This window comes from Sciurus vulgaris, assembly GCF_902686455.1.
Source record: "Sciurus vulgaris genome assembly, chromosome: 1".
NCBI classification, from domain to species: domain Eukaryota; kingdom Metazoa; phylum Chordata; class Mammalia; order Rodentia; family Sciuridae; genus Sciurus; species Sciurus vulgaris.
In genome coordinates, this window is record NC_136461.1 from 23,829,811 (window position 1) to 23,840,704 (window position 10,894).

Genomic DNA, 10,894 nt, shown 5'->3' on the forward strand with positions numbered 1-10,894 from the left:
GTCTGGTTTTGTCTCTTGCACAGTGGTGTGAAATTGGAGAAGGGAAGGTGGGGGGGATTTTCCAGTTCTGACAGTCTTGAAGGCAGTGACTCGCTAGGCAGGGAAGCAGGTGGGGGAGGGAGCTAGAGTTACAGTGGTGAGGAGGAGGTCCTGCTCCTGCCAAGACAGTTCCTTTGAAGCCCCACCCCCTTGTCCTCACCTCTCCCCCCAAGAGGGTGTAAAGCTTTTTTGTGGAGTCTCGCCTAAAACCAAGAGGCTGCTGGTTAGCTCCCTGTCCCAGCCCAGCTGGGTCATCTGCCTGGCACATAGCCCAACCTGGCTGGTGACTCGTTGCTTCTCTCCAGCTGGCTCAGCCCTGGAGTCCAGGCTGGAAAAGGAGAGCCCTGGCTTTCTGCCAGTGCCGCAGCAGCAAAGGGCTCTTGAGTCAGACAGACCTGGGTTTGAACTCCAGCTCTGCCACTTGGTAGTTATGAGGCTGTGAGGGTTAATTTTAGCCATTTGACAATTCAATGATGTCAACTTGATTGGGCCATGGGGTGCCCAGATAACTTCAGACTCAGACTGCAATGAAAACATTGGCTCTCCTGAGTCTCCAGCTTGCCGACTCACCCTGCAGATCTTGGGACTTGTTGGCCTCCACAATCATATGATTATACGTAGATCCTATTGGTTCTGTTTTCCTGACTAATACAGAGACCTTGGGCAAATTGCCTGCTCACTCTAAGCCTCTATTTTTTGAAATTTGTAAAAAATGGAAGTAACAATTCCTAATAGAAGTGCCATTTCTTTGCATTAGAATTCCCAGTATTGACTGAGAAGGACTCCTAGTCTTCTTTGTAAGCATTTCAAAGTTCTTCTCTGCCCTGCCCTAGCCAATCCCACTGAGACTCATTCCATTGACTGGATGCTATGGCTGGACACCATTCCTGTTCCAGTCCCCTTGCCTTTACATAAGCTCTCCCCTTGTCTTGTCCGCCTGGTGAGCTCGTACTTCCTCAGGGCCCATCTCCCCTGTGCACTCTTCACAGGGCCTTCCCCCACTGCCTAGGCATCGTCTTACCCTCGCCAGGCCCAACACACCTTGGCTGTTGCATTACTCATGCCATGTTGGTGTTGTGGGTCTGTGTCTGACTCCCCAAGACTTGAGCCCCTTGAAGGCCTGGCTCCAAACCACCCATGTCTTTATACACAACAGAGAGGTAGTTCCCCTGTCTGTCTGGTTCAACATCTTTTAGTTTAGAAGCAGATTCATGGTCTCAAACTCATAGTCACTTAGGGAAGGAGGCAGGGCCAGGATTAACGCCTCTAGTTCATCCCACCTCCCTGGACAGGTCTTTTTCAGAAAGAGCTCTGATGGGGAGTAGGACTTGGTTGTTTGAACTCAGGTCTCCAGTTCAGCAGGTGTTGGGGGAGGTTGGGGCTACAGAAAGGGTCAGGTCTGGGGCAGGTGGGAAGGAGCTGGATCTGATTATAGATGTCTCTCTCTGTGGGGGACTTTGGGCAACTCTGTATTTTTCTCCATCATCTTCAATTTTCTTAGCTGCATAAAAGGCCACTCTGAGGGTCAGTGTGGAACATAGGAGATGGTCAAGGGGCAAGTGCTCTGGGAATGAAAGTGACTGAAGAAACTATGGGCATAGCAAATGTATGTCCCCAGACGTACTCAAACACTTCAACTATTTCATTTTGCTGACAAATCATTATTGTTGAACCATCTCTTAGGGTCCAGAGTGTCCCTAATGCCTTATCAGAATACAAAGCTCTTCTCCCTAAGGGCTTAGACACCCTCCCACTGGGACCTAGAGGTCCCCGAATGAAGTGGGGACTGTTAAGGCCCAAAGACAGCCCCTCCCATTCCCAGACTCAAGGGCCAGTGCTGAAGAGCTTGCAGTCTCTCTGATGGTGGTGCCATCGGAGATCAAAGGAGAGGCCTACACTGCCTGCTTATAATGGAGCTCATGCTCCTTTTCATTCAAAAGCAGCCCTGTTTGCCTCAGGAACAGGAAGAACCGCATTCCCAAGTGTCTGCTCTGGGCTACAGCAAGGCTGGGAAAATAGGTGGTTGGAGTCCTTGGGTACTCCCAGGCTAAGGATGGGGCTCTCCCGGTCAAATGTCTCTGGAACTAGCTGCTCTATTTCTCTACGAAGTACCCCCACCCTGAAAGTTCCTTGTGTGTCTGTCATCCCAGGGATGTCCTGGTCCAAGGCAAAATGGGAGGAATGGTATGGTGATTTTCTTCCATGATCTCACCAGGTTATCTCAAGTCCAGAGATGTGGGTCCTTGTCTTGGATTTGACTGTGTGGACACTTTGACTTCCTACATTTCGGTTTGCCTCTGAGACGATACAGCAAGATCAAAGAGATGAAAATTCTTCATTGATTTTTTTTTGGGCAGAACTGGGGATGGAACCCAGGGCCTCATGCAGGTCAGGCAAATGCTCCACCACAGTGAACTCCCACTGAGGACATTTGAATATGGGAGAAAAACATCAAGGGAAGTCTGTGAGGCAGCAGGCCTGATGTGAGACAGGACAGACCAGTTTGGGCCCCAGATTCTCTCATTGACCAGATGACCTCAACAAGTCATTGTACATTTAGTAACACTTCCCCTTGCTACTTTAGTAAGCTGGGCCCAGCATCCTCAGGTTCAAACTGCAACATCACTTCCTTAGGGACATCTTCCCTGTCTGCCTAGGGAATTCAGCTCCCTGTTATAAAATATTTCCCCATTATAAGGTTTATTTATCTAGGAAGGGAATTGAACTCAGGGGCACTTTACCATTAAGCTATATCCCCAGCCCCTCCCCAACCTTGTTTTTTTTTTTTTTTTTTTTTTTATTGTAAACAAATGGGATACATGTTGTTTCTCTGTTTGTGCATGGAGTAAAGGCATATCATTTGTGTAATCATAAATTTACATAGGGTACACCCCTCTTGTTTGAGACAAGGTTTTGCTAAGTTGCTGAGACTGGCCTTAAACTTGTGATCCTCCTGCTTCACCCTCCCAAATCTCTGGTTACAAGCATGCACCACCATGCTTGGCTAAAGTTTTATTTTTCAAAAAATCAAAATAATGATAAATAATTAAGAGCATGATCATGTGTTTAACATTTGTCTTCCCTGCCAGACTGTGGGCTCCCTGCAGGAATCATGTCTGGCCTGCTCTCTAGATGCCAACATGGGACCTTGCCCGTTGGAGCTGTGTAACAATTTCTGCACAGTAGTACAGTTCTTTGCATCTTAGCTGCCTAGCTAAACTGCTGGAGACACCCAGAAGACAGAAGTTGTGGCCCGTGAATGTGAGCTGAATGGGATGAATGGGTTGCTCTGTGAAGAGCTTTTATCTGAGATTGGGGGGTGATGCGCTCTGAACAGGAAGGCACAGCATAGCCTTTGGCCTCCAGGGAAAGGAGCAAGTGGCGTGGGCCACACTGGGATCCAGAGGCCTGTGCACTGCTTTTTCTAGTCTTAAGTCTCAGGTTGTGGCTTAGGAACTTGGTGCTTAATTGAGCCACTGCTACTGCTCCTGTCCCTTTAGCCAGGTCTCTTCAAACACACACACACATTCTTCTCCCCCTCTGCCACATGGAGTTCACCCTTTCCTCAGGAGACCGTCTTTCCTGCTCATCCTTTTCTACCTGGAAAATGCAAGACTTAATTTAGCTCCATGTTTTCCTGCTGGGAAACCCTCCAGGCTGCTGCAGGCAGTTGGTTGCTCCCTCCTTGGAGCCGCACAGCCCATCCTCCTTCTCTCTGTGCAGTAATGTACCTACCACATCGGCTGTTTGCTGGCTTTCCCATCAGTTCCCCTAGCCCCCAACCAACTGGGCACTACCTAAAGACAGGGATAAGCTTAGCTTCTCTGTGTGACCCCTGTGCCCAAGGAGAGATTCTAAATAACCTGGGGTCCAGGTTTTTAGGCAGGGACAATTACTTTGAGGTACCCCAAATGTCCAACCTGTCAGAGGTTATATTTAGGAGAAAGGTCAAGGACAGGGGTGATCTTATTTATTTACTTTCTAGGAAACTGAGGCCCAGGTAAGGAAAGGGATTTGTCCAAGCTCCCACAGTACATTGGCTAACAAGCTGAGCTTGGAACCCAGGGGTTCTTAGCTCTGGCTGCGGCAGCCTTGAACAGCATCTAGGCATTAAGCCAGGGTGCCTTGGAGGCCCCAGAGGCCCAGGTCCTGCAGCTGCTCAATCCATACTGGCTCAGTTCCTCTGGCCAGGCTCTCAGCCAACAGCAGCACGGGGCTTTGGCTGCCCCTGCCAAAGGTTGTGCTGTCAGCGATTTGGGGAGGCAGCCAGGCCACTTCCCCATAGACAGCTCAGACACAAGACCTGGAACAGAGTTTAAAGGACTGTGGGCTCTTTAAAGGACAGAGTACTTCTTATAAACCTGATTAGAGCCTGATTAAACCTGTGTCTGAAGTGCACAGAGCAGAATTCAGCGTGGAGCATGTGCTTAACCAAAACTGGTTAGTGCTTCATAATTACTATTACTATGATGATGATGAGAGCCCATTGGATTGGGAAGTGCAGTCTCTGAAGAATGAGGCCAGGGTGAAATGTTAGGCACCAGCACTTACCAGGTCATGCAAATTACTTAACTGCTTTATGCCTCATTTGTCTTTGAGACAGGCATAACAATAATTCTTGTCTCACAGGGTGGCAGGAGAATTAATAATTAAAGCACTTACTCGTCACCTCTAAGATGATGTCTGAGATCAGGGCACTCACTTCACTAGTGAACAATCTTCTTGGTGACCATGGTTCCAGGTGCAGGCTTCAGAACCAGAGAAGCTGGGTCCAGATCTCAACTTCAACATTTACTGCATGAGCTCTGGTTTTAGCTTCTCATCTGTGAAATGGAAATGACATCAGCCTTGTGGAGACTATATGCATTGATTGCAATAATGTACAGAATGTCCAGCACGATGTTTGGCATGTGGGAAATGCTCAAAACCTCTCTGAGGCTTGTACACCACTGGCCCAGTCATTTTCCTCCTCTGGGTTTGGCATGGTCACGCATCCTCCTCCCCAAGCTGCCCTTCTCTGACTGGTGCAGCCCTTGCTCATTGCTCTTGATTTCTGCAGTCCTTGTCTAGGCTGCACAACTCAGTGTATTCCACTGCACTGGATTCCTGTTAGTCACCTTCTCAGGACCCAAACTGTTCCCCGCTTCCTCAAATTCTCAATTCCCAACAGAAACTCATAGTTTCAGGGAAGTTGCTGCTACTTTCTATCATCCCTGTCCCCCCAGTTCTAAGGGTAAACCACATGATCTAGGCTAAGACAGTAAACAACACCTGCCTCTGATGGCTGTTTCACAAGTGGACACGTCACCTTCCTTATTCAGTTCATAGTGAATCTCAGGACTTTTGCTGGGAATTCTGGAATAGATTCTCTCCATTTTATCTCTTGTCTGGATGTGTGAAGTACAGATGTGATGTCTGAAATTGCTGCAGCCATTTGGCTGCCATGAGAGAAGCCAGCTTGAGGATGACACTGAGGAGACAATTAGAAGACTAGGAGAGAAATGGAAGTTCGATCAAATCATGCCTGACTTACTGCCAGGTTCCACTAGACCTTTTAGTTGCATGAGCCAACAAATATGCTTTATTGGTAAGCAAGTTGTTATTTGCAACTCAAAGCATCCTAATTCAAACACCATCTAAACACTTCTATTTTATCAAGATATGTATTTATTCACTTAAAAATAATTAGGCCCTGTTACATGTCAAGCACAATGCTGGGTGCTAGGGACTTAATGAACAGCACTAATGTGTTCCTGTTCTCATCAGGGAGATTATAATCTCCCTGGTGAAAAATAGTAGAAAAGGTGCTTCCTTTGGGGAACTCACTCTAGTGTTGTGTTGAAACTACTCAGCATCAGTCTCCCTCCTTTGGCTAGTAGAATGCTGACTTTTCTTTAGGAAGAAATCTAAAGGCCCAGTCAACTCACCTAAACCTGGTCAGGTGGCACATGCCGTGCTCCTGGCCACAGTGATTCATTCAGTGACAAGCATGCAAGTCAATCCTGAGATTGCAAACTTCAAGAACAGGTTCTGTCCTTCTGCTGGGGTCACTGAACAGGAAACATAAACCTGGAGTTTTCTTAAGCTGAAACAGTGTTAACACTAACTAGTTAAGCTCTGAGAGCTGATAGCAATAAACTTCTTTGACTTCACCCGTTAATTCAACCAGGCATCATCATTGCTTCCTCTGGTGACTTGCCTGCTGCTGGGTAATGAGAAAGAGGGACAAAGTTGACTGGGTCCTTCTTCTTGAGCTCAGTCTAAAGAGAAGGACAACTGCATAAATGACCATGGTATAGTGTATCCGGACTGGGAGTAATCAGAGGGCCCCCACTCAACCTAAAGACATTTGTTTTTTAACGTTTTAAAACTATATGATGCAATAAACACAGAAAAATTAGAAGACACACTAAAATTTTTAAAATAAACATTCCCTTAGTTCTACCACTAAACTACGATTTTAGTTAATATTTTCATTTATACCTGCCAGATGCTTTTCTAAGTAAAATTTTAAGAACCCAAAATACTAAATGCAATGTGGTATAACAGGTTGAATCTCTGAACAAACAACAACAAAAGGATATCAGCAGAAAAACTGGTGAAAAATCAAATATATTAATACTCTAATAAAGTGCCAATGTTAATCTCTTAGTTGTGACAAAGGTACTATAGTTATGTAAGACGTTAATAATAGGGGAAACTAGGTTAAGTATAGGCAGAAACTCTACATATTGTCTTTGGAACTTTTCTGAAAATAGAATTATTTCAAAATAAAAAGTTTACTTTAAAAAATAAACCCAAGGGTTGGGGTTGTGGCTCAGTGGTAAAGCGCTTGCCTGGTATGTGTGAGGCACTAGGTTCAATTCTCAGCACCACATATAAATAAATGAAAAAAAGCAAAAGGTCTATGGACATCTAAAAAATATTTTAAAAAGCCCATTTTGTATTGTTTTACAACTGGTTCATCTACCTAATAGTTTATCATGAAATCTCTGTCTTAAAATCATTATTTCAGGATCACAAACTGTGAATGAATCACAGCCGATCTCCCCGGTTGTTGGAAATTTAGGTTGTTTCCAATTCTTATCCTGCTATAAAAAAATGCTTTCTGCACAGTCATTTCCTTAGGATACACGGACACACTGGAATGGCTGAGCTGGAGCTGCCTGCTGGGGAAGGCTTCCCGAGCACTGAGCAGCCTCTGTTCTAAAGCACCTGATAAACGCCAACTCATCCTGCCCGCTCTCCTAGAGGAGGGTGCTGCTCTCGTTCCTTATTACAGGGCAATTTTCAAAGGTCCTCAAAACAGAAGCCAACAAATGCTCACTAGACTTCTCCCTACCAAAGCAGCTCCTTGGTGTCCAGCACACACATCTACCTCACTGTGCATGTCTGTGTTCCCTCCCATTTTGCCCTCAAGAGTGGCAGTTCCTGCAGGCAGCCACCGCAGCAGGTCTGCAGGATCTGAGCAGGTCCTGCCAGCCCCAGGTGTGATATTAGCAGTGGCTCCCATTCTCTCATCTTTGACTACACACTGCCCTGCTTCCAGTGTGCTTTGGGCTCAAGACTATCACTGTCTGGCTGGCTGTCATGTCAGGATCACATTCTACCTACCAACGTAGAGGAGAAGCAGCATCCCTGGGGAAGAGAACTGATTCCCGTCTCCACCCAAGGGCATGGCCGGCAGCTCAGGAAACACACCAATGAAAAATAGCCTGTTCTAGTTTGGTACCATTTTCTAAAGGGGATGAAGAAGTCACTGGAGAACAGGAATGGGTGAAGATACCCATTCTGAAATGCCTGGTGCCATGGTAAGGTCTTTTTTCCTTCGCAAATGGCCGTGGGGAAAGCGAGAGAAAGGATCATTTATAAGGCAGCAGCTATTTTTCAATTCATATAAACTCTGCCATCCTTCTAATGGGTGCTGTGATCTGCATTTTAGTGAGTTTGTTGAGGTGTAGAGGCTAAACATCTTCCCCCAAGGCACAGTGAACTAGTTGGTGCCAAGATCTGACCACAGATGATCTGTCACCCCCAGAACCCATGCTCACACCAATGGGAACAGGACTGAAACACAGAGCCGACAACAAAATTGAAGTATTCCCTGCTTTTCAGTCTCACAGCAAAGGATGGCCTGAGTCATTCATTGTCAAATCTCAGACTGTGGTGTATCTTGAGGGAGGGAGGAGAAAAGGCACCTGAGCGGAACGTGAAGTGAGCTATAATCTGTGTACATGACTTTTGCTCTTCCAGGGTCCTGACATTATTCATATTGTCTCTGCACTTTGTTTGAAAAGTACAATTTCCAACAAGAGGTGAATTTCTCAAGACCCCCATGGGGTGGGTCACTAGATTAGAGTGGTCCTAACACAGCAGACTCTGCTGCCATGTGCCACCCTCTGCACAGAACCTCTGACTTCCAGACCCTGCCTCATTAACCTTTCCTGTAAACCTGCATCTCTACCAAAGCAGACTCTAGGCAGTTTACAACACAAACATGCAGCACAAAAATGCTAAACATAAAAAAACTGAGATTGAGGTGGGGTACAAATTTTATTAATAAATCTGGCAAAAGAAAGCATAGCAGCTGAACAAAAGACAGTTGAGTCTCCTCATAGCCAGGGCCAAAAGGAAAACACAAGAAAATGAAGCATCTTTAACCTGGAAGAATGAAGACCAACGAAACAGGAGAGCATAAGTGTCTCCTAGGTCCCAGTCCAGAGGAATCTGTCCTAAGTCTTTTTTTTTTGTTTGTTCCTTCAAACCCAACTTAATCATAACTGATGTAAGAGGGTCTGTTGCCCATAGTCATTCTTTTTTTTGGAACTGGGTATTGATTGAACTCAGGGGTACTTGACCACAGAGCCACATCCCCAGCCCTATTTAGTATTTTATTTAGAGATAGGGTCTAAAGTAAGTTGCTTAGCACCTTACTTTTGCTGAGGCTGGCTTTGAACTCTCGATCCTCCTGCCGAGCTGCTGGATTACAGGTGTGCGCCACCATGCCTGGCTATAAAAGTCTTTCTTGAAGGGACACTGTACAACGGGATGATTTGATCCACATCAACTTTACTCCCCAAAGTGCAGATCTGTTTGGCCTATGGGTCTGAGGTGGTGATCTGCACAGGGTCACCTGGTTTTGTTTACTGTACCTTTTCTTTCCACTCCCACCTACTCTGCTGGTGGGGCAACTCAGCCAGGTCTGGGTCCCTGGAAGAGGCCATCTGTGAGAGGTGGTCATCATTGCACTGTCCCAGACAACTCTAAACATAGAGCTGACACATCCTGGAGACCTCAGAAGCACGGTGCTCCCTCTGGAGTTATGAATAATGCAAGGCCACAGCTACACAGAGCTGTAGTCCATGAGGGACGACTGTGAAGTACAGCTCATACACACACCCTCCCACTGCCACTCTTTCCAGAACCAGAGGTGGGGAAACTGGCTCCTCCCCTGCCTGCTGGCCATCCTGGAACAAGGGTAGTTATAAGAGCTTCACTCCAATAGCAAGGAAGTCATGGAGATGATAGAACTGAAAAGACCTTACCTGTGACACTGTTTCCCATTCAGATCCTTCACTGTGACAGAGCACAACTGTGTAGATATCTCCTTGCATTTGATCCATGACTTGTAGCCTCTTCTGTAATATAAGTGCCTGAAAACCTTTCCCTTCTCCCCAGTAAAGTATCAAATCACCCAGCACAGTGGAATGAGGCTAGGATGTGGGGTCACATGTGTGATCCTCAAAATGCACAGACATAGCATGGAGATAACAGTACTTATTTCCAGGAGGTTACTGAGAATAATGTATGCAGAACCTCCCACATAGTAAGCATTCAACACATGATGCTATTAATTATAAAAATACACAAAAGAAAATTTTTATACAAAAAGAATTCTGCATACAGTTTTGGAGGTCCATGATTTTTAGATTTACTGAAGTTAAGAATTCTTAGCCTGGTTCCTCCTGCTCGGGGAGACAACAGCTCTCACCAGTGTCTACATTTTCTCTCTGAACTCCATCAGTATTTACTGAGTACTTGCTGTGTACTGGTTGTCCTGACCCATATGAGCATCTTAGTGACTAGTTGTCAGCATACTTGAGTGTAGGGATCATTTCCATTCCACTGATGAGGGGAAATAAGTTGTCCAAGATCTCATGGTGGGAGGAGCTGCTGTTTAAATCAGTCTTCTGACTCACACTGAGCCATCTTCCTCTGAGGAAATACTGAGGCTTCCACAGAGGTTGCTCCTCATCCCATTCTGCTCTGTCAGTGATAATCTGCACACAAGAGTGCCTCCCTTGTGTGAGACTGGCAATGTGTCCATTGAACGATCTTTTATTCAGAAGGGCCCTTTCTGCCTATAGAGCTGCACAAGTCATTTCAGCAACAAGGTCAAGGGTGAAGACCAGTGCTGGAGATTGCAAGCAAGTTCCAACTCTGCCTCTTCTGTGTGACCTGAGGAACATTACTTCATTTGAGTCCTTGCCTTCCTCACCTGTAAAACAGGACAGGCCTGACTGCAAGGGTGCTTTGTGAGAGTGATGTGCAGTCAAGTGTGGAGAGCCTGTGTACAGTACCTGGCGTATCCGTCCTCCAGGAGTGGTGGCAATTCTTGTCTCATCCAATCTTGATTTGTAATGAGGACACCAAGGCCCAAAGGAGTAAATGAAGAACAGCTTGCTCAGTCATCTTTCAGCTTATTCTTCCCAACCATCCTATGCTGCTTTGTGGGCTGCTTTGACAGACATTCCCTCCCAATTGGATGTATGAAGGGAAGAACATTTTCACGGAATTTAAATAGCTTGGGGAGCGAACTGATCAGAGCAAATCAGTCATGCTGACACCTGGAAAT